General features: G+C 39.4%; 1 non-coding gene across 1 annotated transcript; it reads right to left on the bottom strand.

Moving 5' to 3' along the window:
- Nucleotides 1–1,217: 1,217 nt before the first annotated feature.
- On the bottom strand, nucleotides 1,218–1,290 carry TRNAE-CUC (transfer RNA glutamic acid (anticodon CUC)). Its single transcript has one exon. It is a non-coding gene; the product is annotated as a tRNA-Glu (tRNA).
- Between the last annotated feature and the right edge of the window lie 8,425 nt (nucleotides 1,291–9,715).

Here is a 9,715-nt window from a genome sequence, read left to right as displayed (position 1 = left end):
AACAATTACTAGAAAGCAATTTCGCAGTATATATATTTAGTCTTGAAAATATTCATACCTTTAAACTCAATTAGTTTCCTGAGGAAATAACCTGAAATATGGATGGAATACATGCACAATGATGTTAATTGCAGCATTACTCATCCGGAAAATAGGAATAATATAAATTAATTATATGTCCACTATATCTCAGGCATTGTGCTAGATGCTGGTGATTGAATACAACAGGGTTTGGTGAGGGAGTAACATTTCATCTGAGACCCAAAAGATCTAGAAATTAACTGTCCTAGAGTGTTAGAGAGAAAATGTGTGTCTTTGTGAGCATGGGAGGGGAAGGAGGGAGAGATGGGAGAGGCTGGGGTCTGGTGATAGTTCTAATGATGCGGGCAGGAGAGTGTCTTGTAAGAATATTCCAGACACAAGGACCAGGAATATTTGGAATATAAATACCAAACTACAGCATTAAAGTACAGTTTTCTAAAATAATAGACAACTCTATATTGGTCTAATCCTTCTTTAAAATACTTGATTTTTATTGCACCAACAACTGGTAAAAATGTAGTATATAGGTATATGTCCTACCCTAGATATACCCCCAGGAAGAGGGATGGGCTGTTGTATTTTATAAAACTGTTTAACTGGAACCCCAAAGTATTTTCTGAACTGAATCTACACCCAGAGTTATTTTATGAGCTAAAATTCAGAAGCAGAGTGTCTGTTATTTTCAGAGTGAGTAGCAATGCAAGAATCAGGACAAAATATGCCTCATTTTCAAAACGATAGTTGCTCACATTAAAAACTAACCATCAGTAATGTTAATCTTCTTTTTTTTTTGCGGTACGCGGGCCTCTCCCGTTACGGAGCACAGGCTCTGGACGCACAGGCTCAGCGGCCATGGCTCACGGGCCCAGCCACTCCGCGGCATGTGGGATCTTCCCGGACCGGGGCACGAACCCATGTCCCCTGCATCAGCAGGCGGACTCTCAACCACTGCGCCACCAGGGAAGCCCAGTAATGTTAATCTTGACTCTATTTTTTTTAATAGATTTGATGGATTGGGAATAAAAAAATATCTTTTTCTAGATACTTTACTTAATTATACCTTCCCTACTTCCAAGGCTTGCTACTTCTCTTCAGTACTGATAGGTCTGATTAGTGTATCTGGAAATTCAGCAAGTTTTTTTTTTGGCCACACCACACAGGTTGTGGGATCTTAGTTCCCTGACCAGGGATTGAACCTGGGCCCTCGGCAGTGAGAGTGCAGAGTCCTAACCAATGGACCACCAGGGAATTCCCTCAGCAAGTTGTTATAATTATTTCGTTATATAAGATGTTATACAGCCACTGTGGAAAACAGTATGGAAGTTCCTTAAAAAACTAAAAATAGAATTACCATATGACCCAGCAATCCCACTATTGGGCATATACCCAGAGAAAACCATAATTCAAAAAGACACATGCACCCCAATGTTCACAGCAGCACTATTTACAATAGCCAGGTCATGGAAGCAACCTAAATGTACATCACCAGAGGAATGGATAAAGAAGATGTGGTATATATATACAATGGAATATTACTCAGCCATAAAAAGGAAAGAAATTGGGTCATTTGTAGAGACGTGGATGGACCTAGAGAGTGTCATACAGAGAGTAAGTCAGAAAGAGAAAAACAAATATCGTATATTAATGCATATATGTGGAATCTAGAAAAATGGTATAGATGACCTTATTTGCCAAGCAGAAATAGAGACACAGAGGTAGAGAACAAATGTATGGATACCAAGGGGAAAGTTGTGGGGTGGAAGGAACTGGGAGATTGGGATTGACACATATACACTATTGATACTATGTATAAAATAGACAACTAATGGGAACATACTGTATAGCACAGGGAACTCTACTTAATGCACTGTAGTGTCCTAAATGAAGGGGATATATGTCCATGTATGGCTGATTCATTTTGCTGTGCAGTAGAAGCTAACACAATATTGTAAAGCAACTATACTCCAAAAAAATTAATTTTTAAAAAAAGATTTTAACGTAAGGGGAGGCAAAGTGAAAAGTATATGCGAACTCTCAGGCTTCCCTGATGGTGCAGTGTTTAAGAATCTGCCTCCCAATGCAGGGGTCACGGGTTCGATCCCCGGTCCGGGAAGATCCCACATGCCGTGGAGCAACTAAGCCCCTGCACCACAACTACTGAGCATGTGCTCTAGAGCTGCAAGCCACAACTACTGAGCCCACGTGCCACAACTACTGAAGCCCGTGCACCTAAAGCCTGTGCTCCACAACAAGAGAGGCCACCACAATGAGAAGCCCGCGCACCGCAATGAAGAGTAGCCCCCGCTCGCCGCAACTAGAGAAAGCCCGCGCACAGCAACGAAGACCCAATGCAGTCAAAAATAAATAAATATTTTTTTAAAAACTATTTTAAAAAGTATATGCGAACTCTCTGTACTATTTTGCAACTCATCTGTAAGTCTAAAATTAACTCAAAATAAGTTTTTTCTTAAAAAAAACAACAATGGCACGGACCCCAGAGTTTGAAGCGCCCAGGCCACTGTTGGATACCAGGGCTCTATTTTTAGCTCAACTTTCCTGAAAAGGCACCCTGCTTCCCCTTTTCTAGAATACCCCAGCATCCTCTCCAACAGCTTTGGCTTCCCCTCTCCTCCAAAAGTTTCTGTGAAGACTTTCTCTAGGAAAGTGAAGTTCATTTCTATTTTAACATCATTTATACATTCATTTTCTTTTTCAACCTATTTTATGGTCAAAGCATTGGGCAGCCAGTTGCTAACCAGTGCTATTTAACATTTAAATGCTGATGTGTATCCTTGATAAATTTCCCTTATTTTTCCCATTTCCTTTGCCCCATTCTCATTTCTATCAAGTTGACAACCTCCAACTCCTGTGCATTAAATAGAATAACAGACACATGCCACAAATATCACTGCGTAAAATGTGAGAAAGAAAGAAAAGTTTAGTGTTCCCCAATGACCGCTCATACCAAAAGACAATAGGTACTATAATTCTTATTGGGAGCAGTCATATGCTTCAGCTCACATACTTGCATATAAATTGGTCCCTACTAAAATGTATGGTGATGTGAATTGAAGAGTGTGAATGTACACTGATATTATACTGAACAAGAGGAAAGCAAGATATTTCTGGTCCTATCATTGCAAAAATGTCTGAGAACAGGAAAGTGGCATACACTGCTCAGTGCCTACTGATATCTAATCTCCTTCCTTACCAAGGAAGGTATCACCTTACCAAGGAAGGTATCACCTTACCAAGGAAGGTATCACCTTAATGGGGTGATAATGTGCCCAGCTGATAAACTACATTTCCTAGCCTTCTTGAAACCAGGGTATATATACGAAAGAGTTCTGGCCAATGAAATGAAAGCACAGGTCACTGGGTGGAGCTCCCAGAATGATCTGTAAAGGGAGACCAGTCAGCTAACATCTTTTGCCCTTTCTCTTACTTCCACCTGGGATCCAGAGGTGATATTGTAGTAGAGGCAGTCATCTTACAACCAGAGGCATCAAAAAGGAACTTTAAAAGCTGCATGACCTGCTATGAAGGCATGGAGGAAGCATTTGACCAGATGACCTAAACACAGACATACAAGATATTTGGGGAAATCTGTAAAAGAAGATACTAATTGAAATCTAGCACCTCCACAATTAAAACATCATAATTTGCCACTAACTTATAAAATATGATCATCCCAGATCAATGAACATCAGCTAATAAAACAGATTAGAATACAGACCTAAACATAAGTATATATAAAAATATAGTTTAGGATAAAAGGTGGCATTTCAACTCTGTGAGACAGAAATGTTGGGGCAACAGGCTAGCCATTTGGAAAAAAAATAAAGCTGGATTCCTAACCCACTTCTTTCACCCAAATAAATTTCACATAGATCAAAAATTATAATAACTGCAAATGGCACAAGGATTGTTTTGGAGGTGATGGAAATATTCTAAAATCAGATTATGGTGATGATTGTATAACTCTGAATTTACTAGAAGTTATTGAATTGTACACTTAAAATGGGTGAACTTGGTGGTATGAAGGCAACACAAATTTCAAAATGTATGTGTGGATAAAGACACTAAACAAAATCAAAAGAGAAAGGCAAACTGAAAAAAATGCGGAATGTATATGGCATAGCACTAATTTCTTTTGTATAATCAATAACAACAAAACTAACTCAGTAAAATAACTCAATACAAATATAATTCCTGTATCTACCCTGTCTCTACACATGATAAATTATTATCAATATATTATCACCAGTTCATACCAAGTATTACCAAACTGATAGCCCTCAAAATCTTTCTGCCTCCTAATGTGGCACCGAACAAAAAAAGCAAAATTACTATTTTAAGTTCAATTCCATGGCGTTTTTAGTCATCTCTGCAGTCAGTTTACAGCTGGGAAGAATGTGATTTGAGTTTTGGACTATCACATGTACCATGTGAAGGCAAAATGTACTTGACAAGTGGATCACAGAAAAAGAGTAACTCGGGGCTTACCTGGTGGCGCAGTGGTTGAGAGTCCGCCTGCCGATGCAGGGGACACGGGTTCGTACCCCGTTCCGGGAAGATCCCACATGCTGCGGAGCGGCTGGGCCCGTGAGCCATGGCCGCTGAGCCTGCGCGTCCGGAGCCTGTGCTCCGTCCGCAACGGGAGAGGCCACAACAGTGAGAGGCCCACGTACAGAAAAAAGAAAGAAAAAGAGGAAGTCTTATGACTGAAAAAACACAGAAAGGTTGACTGGTTGGATGCTTGTCCAAACATATACTGGAGCTGTTTTGTGGATTCCTGTTTTGTCTCTAATCTATCCTTGAGGGCCCATTTCAGTTGTAACTGGTTGCATCACCACCGTTCTCCAGCACAAACCTTGTATTAGATGATCGTGACTGTGCAGAGACAGCATGCGCTTCCTTCCCCTGGGATTTTCATTTTCTATAGGATATCCTCTCAACTTCATGGACGGTGGCATAGCATCATTAAGTATTTCAAGAACTACCAACTGAGGCCTTCCCACATATAAATCAATCACTTAATAGCATCTGAAATGCACTATTTCCATTGCCAAGAAATGGATTCCAAAATCGTTTCCAAATTATTTATAAGAAACCCTTGTTTGTTTCAGTAAGTCTTGTTTTTGTCACTGTCCACTGGCAGCCACTCACACTGCACCAGCTTTGTTCAGCTGGCAGCCATAAGTGTTGCAAAGGCAAGAAACATAAAGGAAACTTATTTTTAAATAGTGTGTAACTATTCAGCTGCACTTCCAAATAGTACGTTCAGTATGCTTCTGGGTAAAGCATAATAAATATACTATTCTCCTTATGTTTCCAGATATGCCCCAAGAGGAAAGCTTTCCAAATACCTTAGAACTTCAGGGTGGTCCATTACACGTCAGCATCACTCAGGAGCTTGCAAGAAAAGCAAGAAATCTCAGGCCTCATCCCTGCCCTTCTCAACCAGAATCTGCATTTTAACAAGATCCCAGGTGATTCATATGTACATTAAAGTTTCAGAAGCACTGCCTTAAAGTATCACATTCCTTTCCTGCCTGACAATTTCTGCTTCAGAGGCAAAATTCTCATCTAACAGTCTTTGGGTTAGATGAGATCTAGGCTTGTTGCCTTGGAATTAATCCTCACATGTAAAAGGTCACCAGGAAAAAATCACATGTGAAATTATTTTGAATAGCCTATCAAATGTACATTCTCCTCCATTGAGCTAGACTAAGAAATCTCAATGACGAAATGAGTTTATTTTGCAGAAACAATCTAGATTTTTAGAGGTTTTCTTAAAGTTCCAATCCTACCGGCTTTACTGTAACCATCACTGCTCTAATTACGGACAACATCACCATTATTAGACACAGTTGTTTCTGACCATAGAACCATAATTTCTTAGCTGAGTTTAAGGAATCTACAGACAGTTACCTTATCAGAACCATCACCACTCATGCTTTATCACCTTCAGGTAAACAGTCAAGCTAAGCTATAAGAATGGTGCAGGTGTGTGAGGAAGATGCTCAGGAGAAGATTGTTGGAGTAGATCCCCCAATAAAGTTTGCCAGCTTTCTCTGCACTGAAATGTCACTCCATGTACAATAAGTGTTGTTTCTACCAAAATACTAAAAGGGCAGTTTAGTCTGTACTTCCCTAGATGGAATCCTTCCATACTGAACTAAGGATTTATAAAATTATTCTGTATGCTATCCTGTCTTCATCTACCCTTCATTCAATTCCTTAAATAACATTTTAGTTAAAAATAAAAGGTAACACATGCAGAAAAATTAACTTTGTTAAAGCAGAATTCTGGAAGAAGAAAAATTACTGGGTTTTGCCTACTTTGGACACCAAAATTTTGGCTCTAATCTACAGGTGGGCTATATTCAGTTTAGGTATATACTATATGACACTGCCTACATGAATATTTAACTTGATTTTCACAGAGCCAACAAAATCTTTATTGGAACAACTGAGCCCAAAGTCTGTAATTTAATGGTTTGTAAATGCTGGTCCATAGAACAGTACTGGGATGGCTTATAAGAATCACGAGGGAAACATTTTTAAAGTACAGATCCTAAGGCCCTATCCTATGGATTCAGATTTCTTAGATTAAGGATGAGATCTGAAATGGACATTTTTTACAAACCCCACCAGATGATCCTGATGCATAACTAGGATTGGGTACATATACAAGAACTTGAAAGGCCATTTATTGGGTTCTGATATCCAGTTCTCACTGCTCTACATTTCATTACTAGTAACCATTACCATGGCTTTTCCATACTGTATTCAACAGGACACACTTTTTGTTAGGTATTAATAATAAATATCTAAATGAGTAAATAAAAATAAGGTTTTATATTCAAAAACGTTTGAGATACACTGGGTTTGAATAAAGTTAGACTGTTTGCTTTAATTCATATGTATTACACATCTCCACCAGGGAGGATATGCTAGGTAGTATTTCCTAATTTATTTGACCATGGAATCCTCTTTTTGGTGTGTCTTATCTAAACATCTCGCAGAACTGGTGTCCTGTAGAACACAGTTCAGGAAACTGTCTCAACCAGAGTGATTAGGAGACAGTAACTGGATGCTGTTGTCTGGATGCCCTACCGTGAGCCCAGTCATTCTGTCCCTCTTCCCTCTTTCTCAACAGTGCTGTGCTATCTCCTTTCCTCAGAGCCCCTTGTGTCTGTTCACAGATAGCTCTCAGTCTTGGTCCACGGACTTGTTCATGCATAGTGGGTGAGGATTAAATCAACACCATCAATCAGCGTGAAAGGCTTTCTTCCCTCTACTCAGCTCTGCAGTACTGTCATGGCTATGATGGTTAGAGCTCGCTGTCTCTCTCTCTGTCTGTTTCCCTCTCTCTCTCTCTCTCTCTCTCTCTCTCTCTCTCACTGGAGGGCATGTTCTTTCTGCTAGTATCAGCATTCTTGCTGAAATGGTAGTTGAAAAGGGACCCTCCATTTGAGCTTCTCCATTACAATTCTTGCCTAATACCATTAAACACCTTCAAACAACCACAGGATATTATAGTTTTCCTTCTTCATGCCAAATGTTGTATGGGTAAAACTAAACAGTATTATAAATTCAAGAACCTATTCTCCAACAGCCACAATCTCTGAAGTCCTGGGAGGATGCTAACAGACTTTTTTAAACAGATGGTATCCTTCACTATTATAATAGGGATCAGTCAATGTCCAAGTCAGAAATAAACGTTCACATGGATTTTATAAGCTTCAAATATTACAATAAGTTTCAGTCCTTTCCCAGTTCTACCTCCCTCCTATCACCATGGCAATCCATGAGACAGAGAGATCTAGAGAGGTTTCTGATCCTATCTTGACCAGAGACTCTTATATTACTTTGATAATGAAAACAGGTGGTCACTATACATGAAACAAAATGTATATTCTTTGCATTTCCTAATCTATACTCTACTTCAAAAAGGCCTCCAAGTAGTCTAGTGTAAAGAATCAGGAGAGAAGAAGAAAATAAAGGAACACCCAGCAAAACCATCATGCAATTATACAGACACACAAAACCAGGCTACCCTGGGGAGGGAATGACAGATAATAAGAGAGGGAGCAAATCTGAAAGTTTTTTACCCCTCAATACTATTTTAATATTAAACCTCTGTTTAATGAGTATTAGTGGTCTGTGTGATTGACTCATATTTACAAATCTCCTAAAGAGAGTACAGGGCTAGCCTAAAATCAAGGTCTGTGAAGTCTGGGTCATCTAAGAGAGAGAGTGCAAACTGATCCATGTAGCATCACCATGGTAACCATACTAGAAACTGTTCCTCCAAGGGTGACTTTACAGGGATAGTAGCAGAGCCATTAACAAAATTCCTGTAGAGGCAAATTGAAATAATGGTTCAGTTATAACTGCTGAGGACAGATGAAACCCCAAGGAGAAGACAGGAACTGGTCTTCTACAGCCGTTACAAGTGCTAAGATATCATCCCCGGGTCTTTGCACTTCTCTAAAGTAGAACTCACTGACAGGTAATGGTGATCAGCCATTGGAATTGGAGGTGCTTTTATGATTAAATATTTCTGAATTTTTGTCCCTTTGAATTCCTATTTGTTGCAATATTTTGGAAGTGGTTATGCCAGAGAACTTTAACAACAACGAGGACTGTTTGCTAAAGTCCTATCTTTATTCTTCATTTGTTTTTTATTGTTCTTTAACCCAGCACTGGAATAACCAAGAACCAACCTGTCAGTTCCAAGTGGTAAATGGACTGGTGGTCACGAAGAAGTGAGATCCATATTGTCTGCAATATTCAATAAGCTGATGGCAAACAGAAGTTAGGCCAGGAAGCTTGGTGGCATTATTGAATAAACTCAGTCAAATTCATGGAGGAAAATATACCTCATTAATTGCAAAGTAAAAATCAGAAAATATAAGCTCTGCCCCCAAGCACTGTGTATAGATAAATTAGAAAATGGTTGGACAGACGATACACTTCTAGATTTCTGGGTGTGAATGCCATGTGAATGCCACTCAGCTCTCCTGCTGGCAGGAGCAGAATGGATCTTGAGATCCACCACCATGTCTACACCAAGGCCATGCTTTCCTTCCCCGAGACTTCCCCAAGTCTTGGCTCTGCATGGAAGGGGTACTAGTGCAGGTCCATTGTGTAGGATGTGAAACTCCTCTGACAGGTGACTTAGGCTAAAGAACTCTTCATTGATCTGGCTGACACATTCTTAGAACTGTACTGCAGTCTGAAACTCTTCCTGTCAAATTCCTCTCCTTCAAAAGCGTCTTAACCACATTACAGTCTGAAGCTCTCCCCACCTACTCCCACTCTCTCTCCTTTATCTTTCACATACATTTTCCTCAAAAAATCTCCCACAATCTGAACCAATCTTGGTGACTGCTTCTCAGAGAATTCAAAGTGATGCAGAGAGTTTACATGAAATAACCAACATCTGAATAATTATTTTAACTCCTTCAAAGTCTTTTTTTGGTACATAATCTTATTGGATCCATGTAACTATTTATAAAGTTTTCTTGAGATCTTTCATGAATAAAGTCCTTCTTCCTTAAATGAATAATAATACTCTACAAGTATCTGTGACCATACACGGAGATTAAGAATAATCTGTACTCATACACACTACTATATATAAAATAGATAATAAGGACCT

The sequence above is a fragment of the Delphinapterus leucas genome, chromosome 3 (genome assembly GCF_059928025.1).
Source record: "Delphinapterus leucas isolate spDelLeu-1000000601 "Yukka" chromosome 3, BTC_Dleu_Yukka2, whole genome shotgun sequence".
NCBI classification, from domain to species: domain Eukaryota; kingdom Metazoa; phylum Chordata; class Mammalia; order Artiodactyla; family Monodontidae; genus Delphinapterus; species Delphinapterus leucas.
Note: the sequence above shows the minus strand (reverse complement) of the source record. Positions and strands in the feature narration are given on the sequence as shown.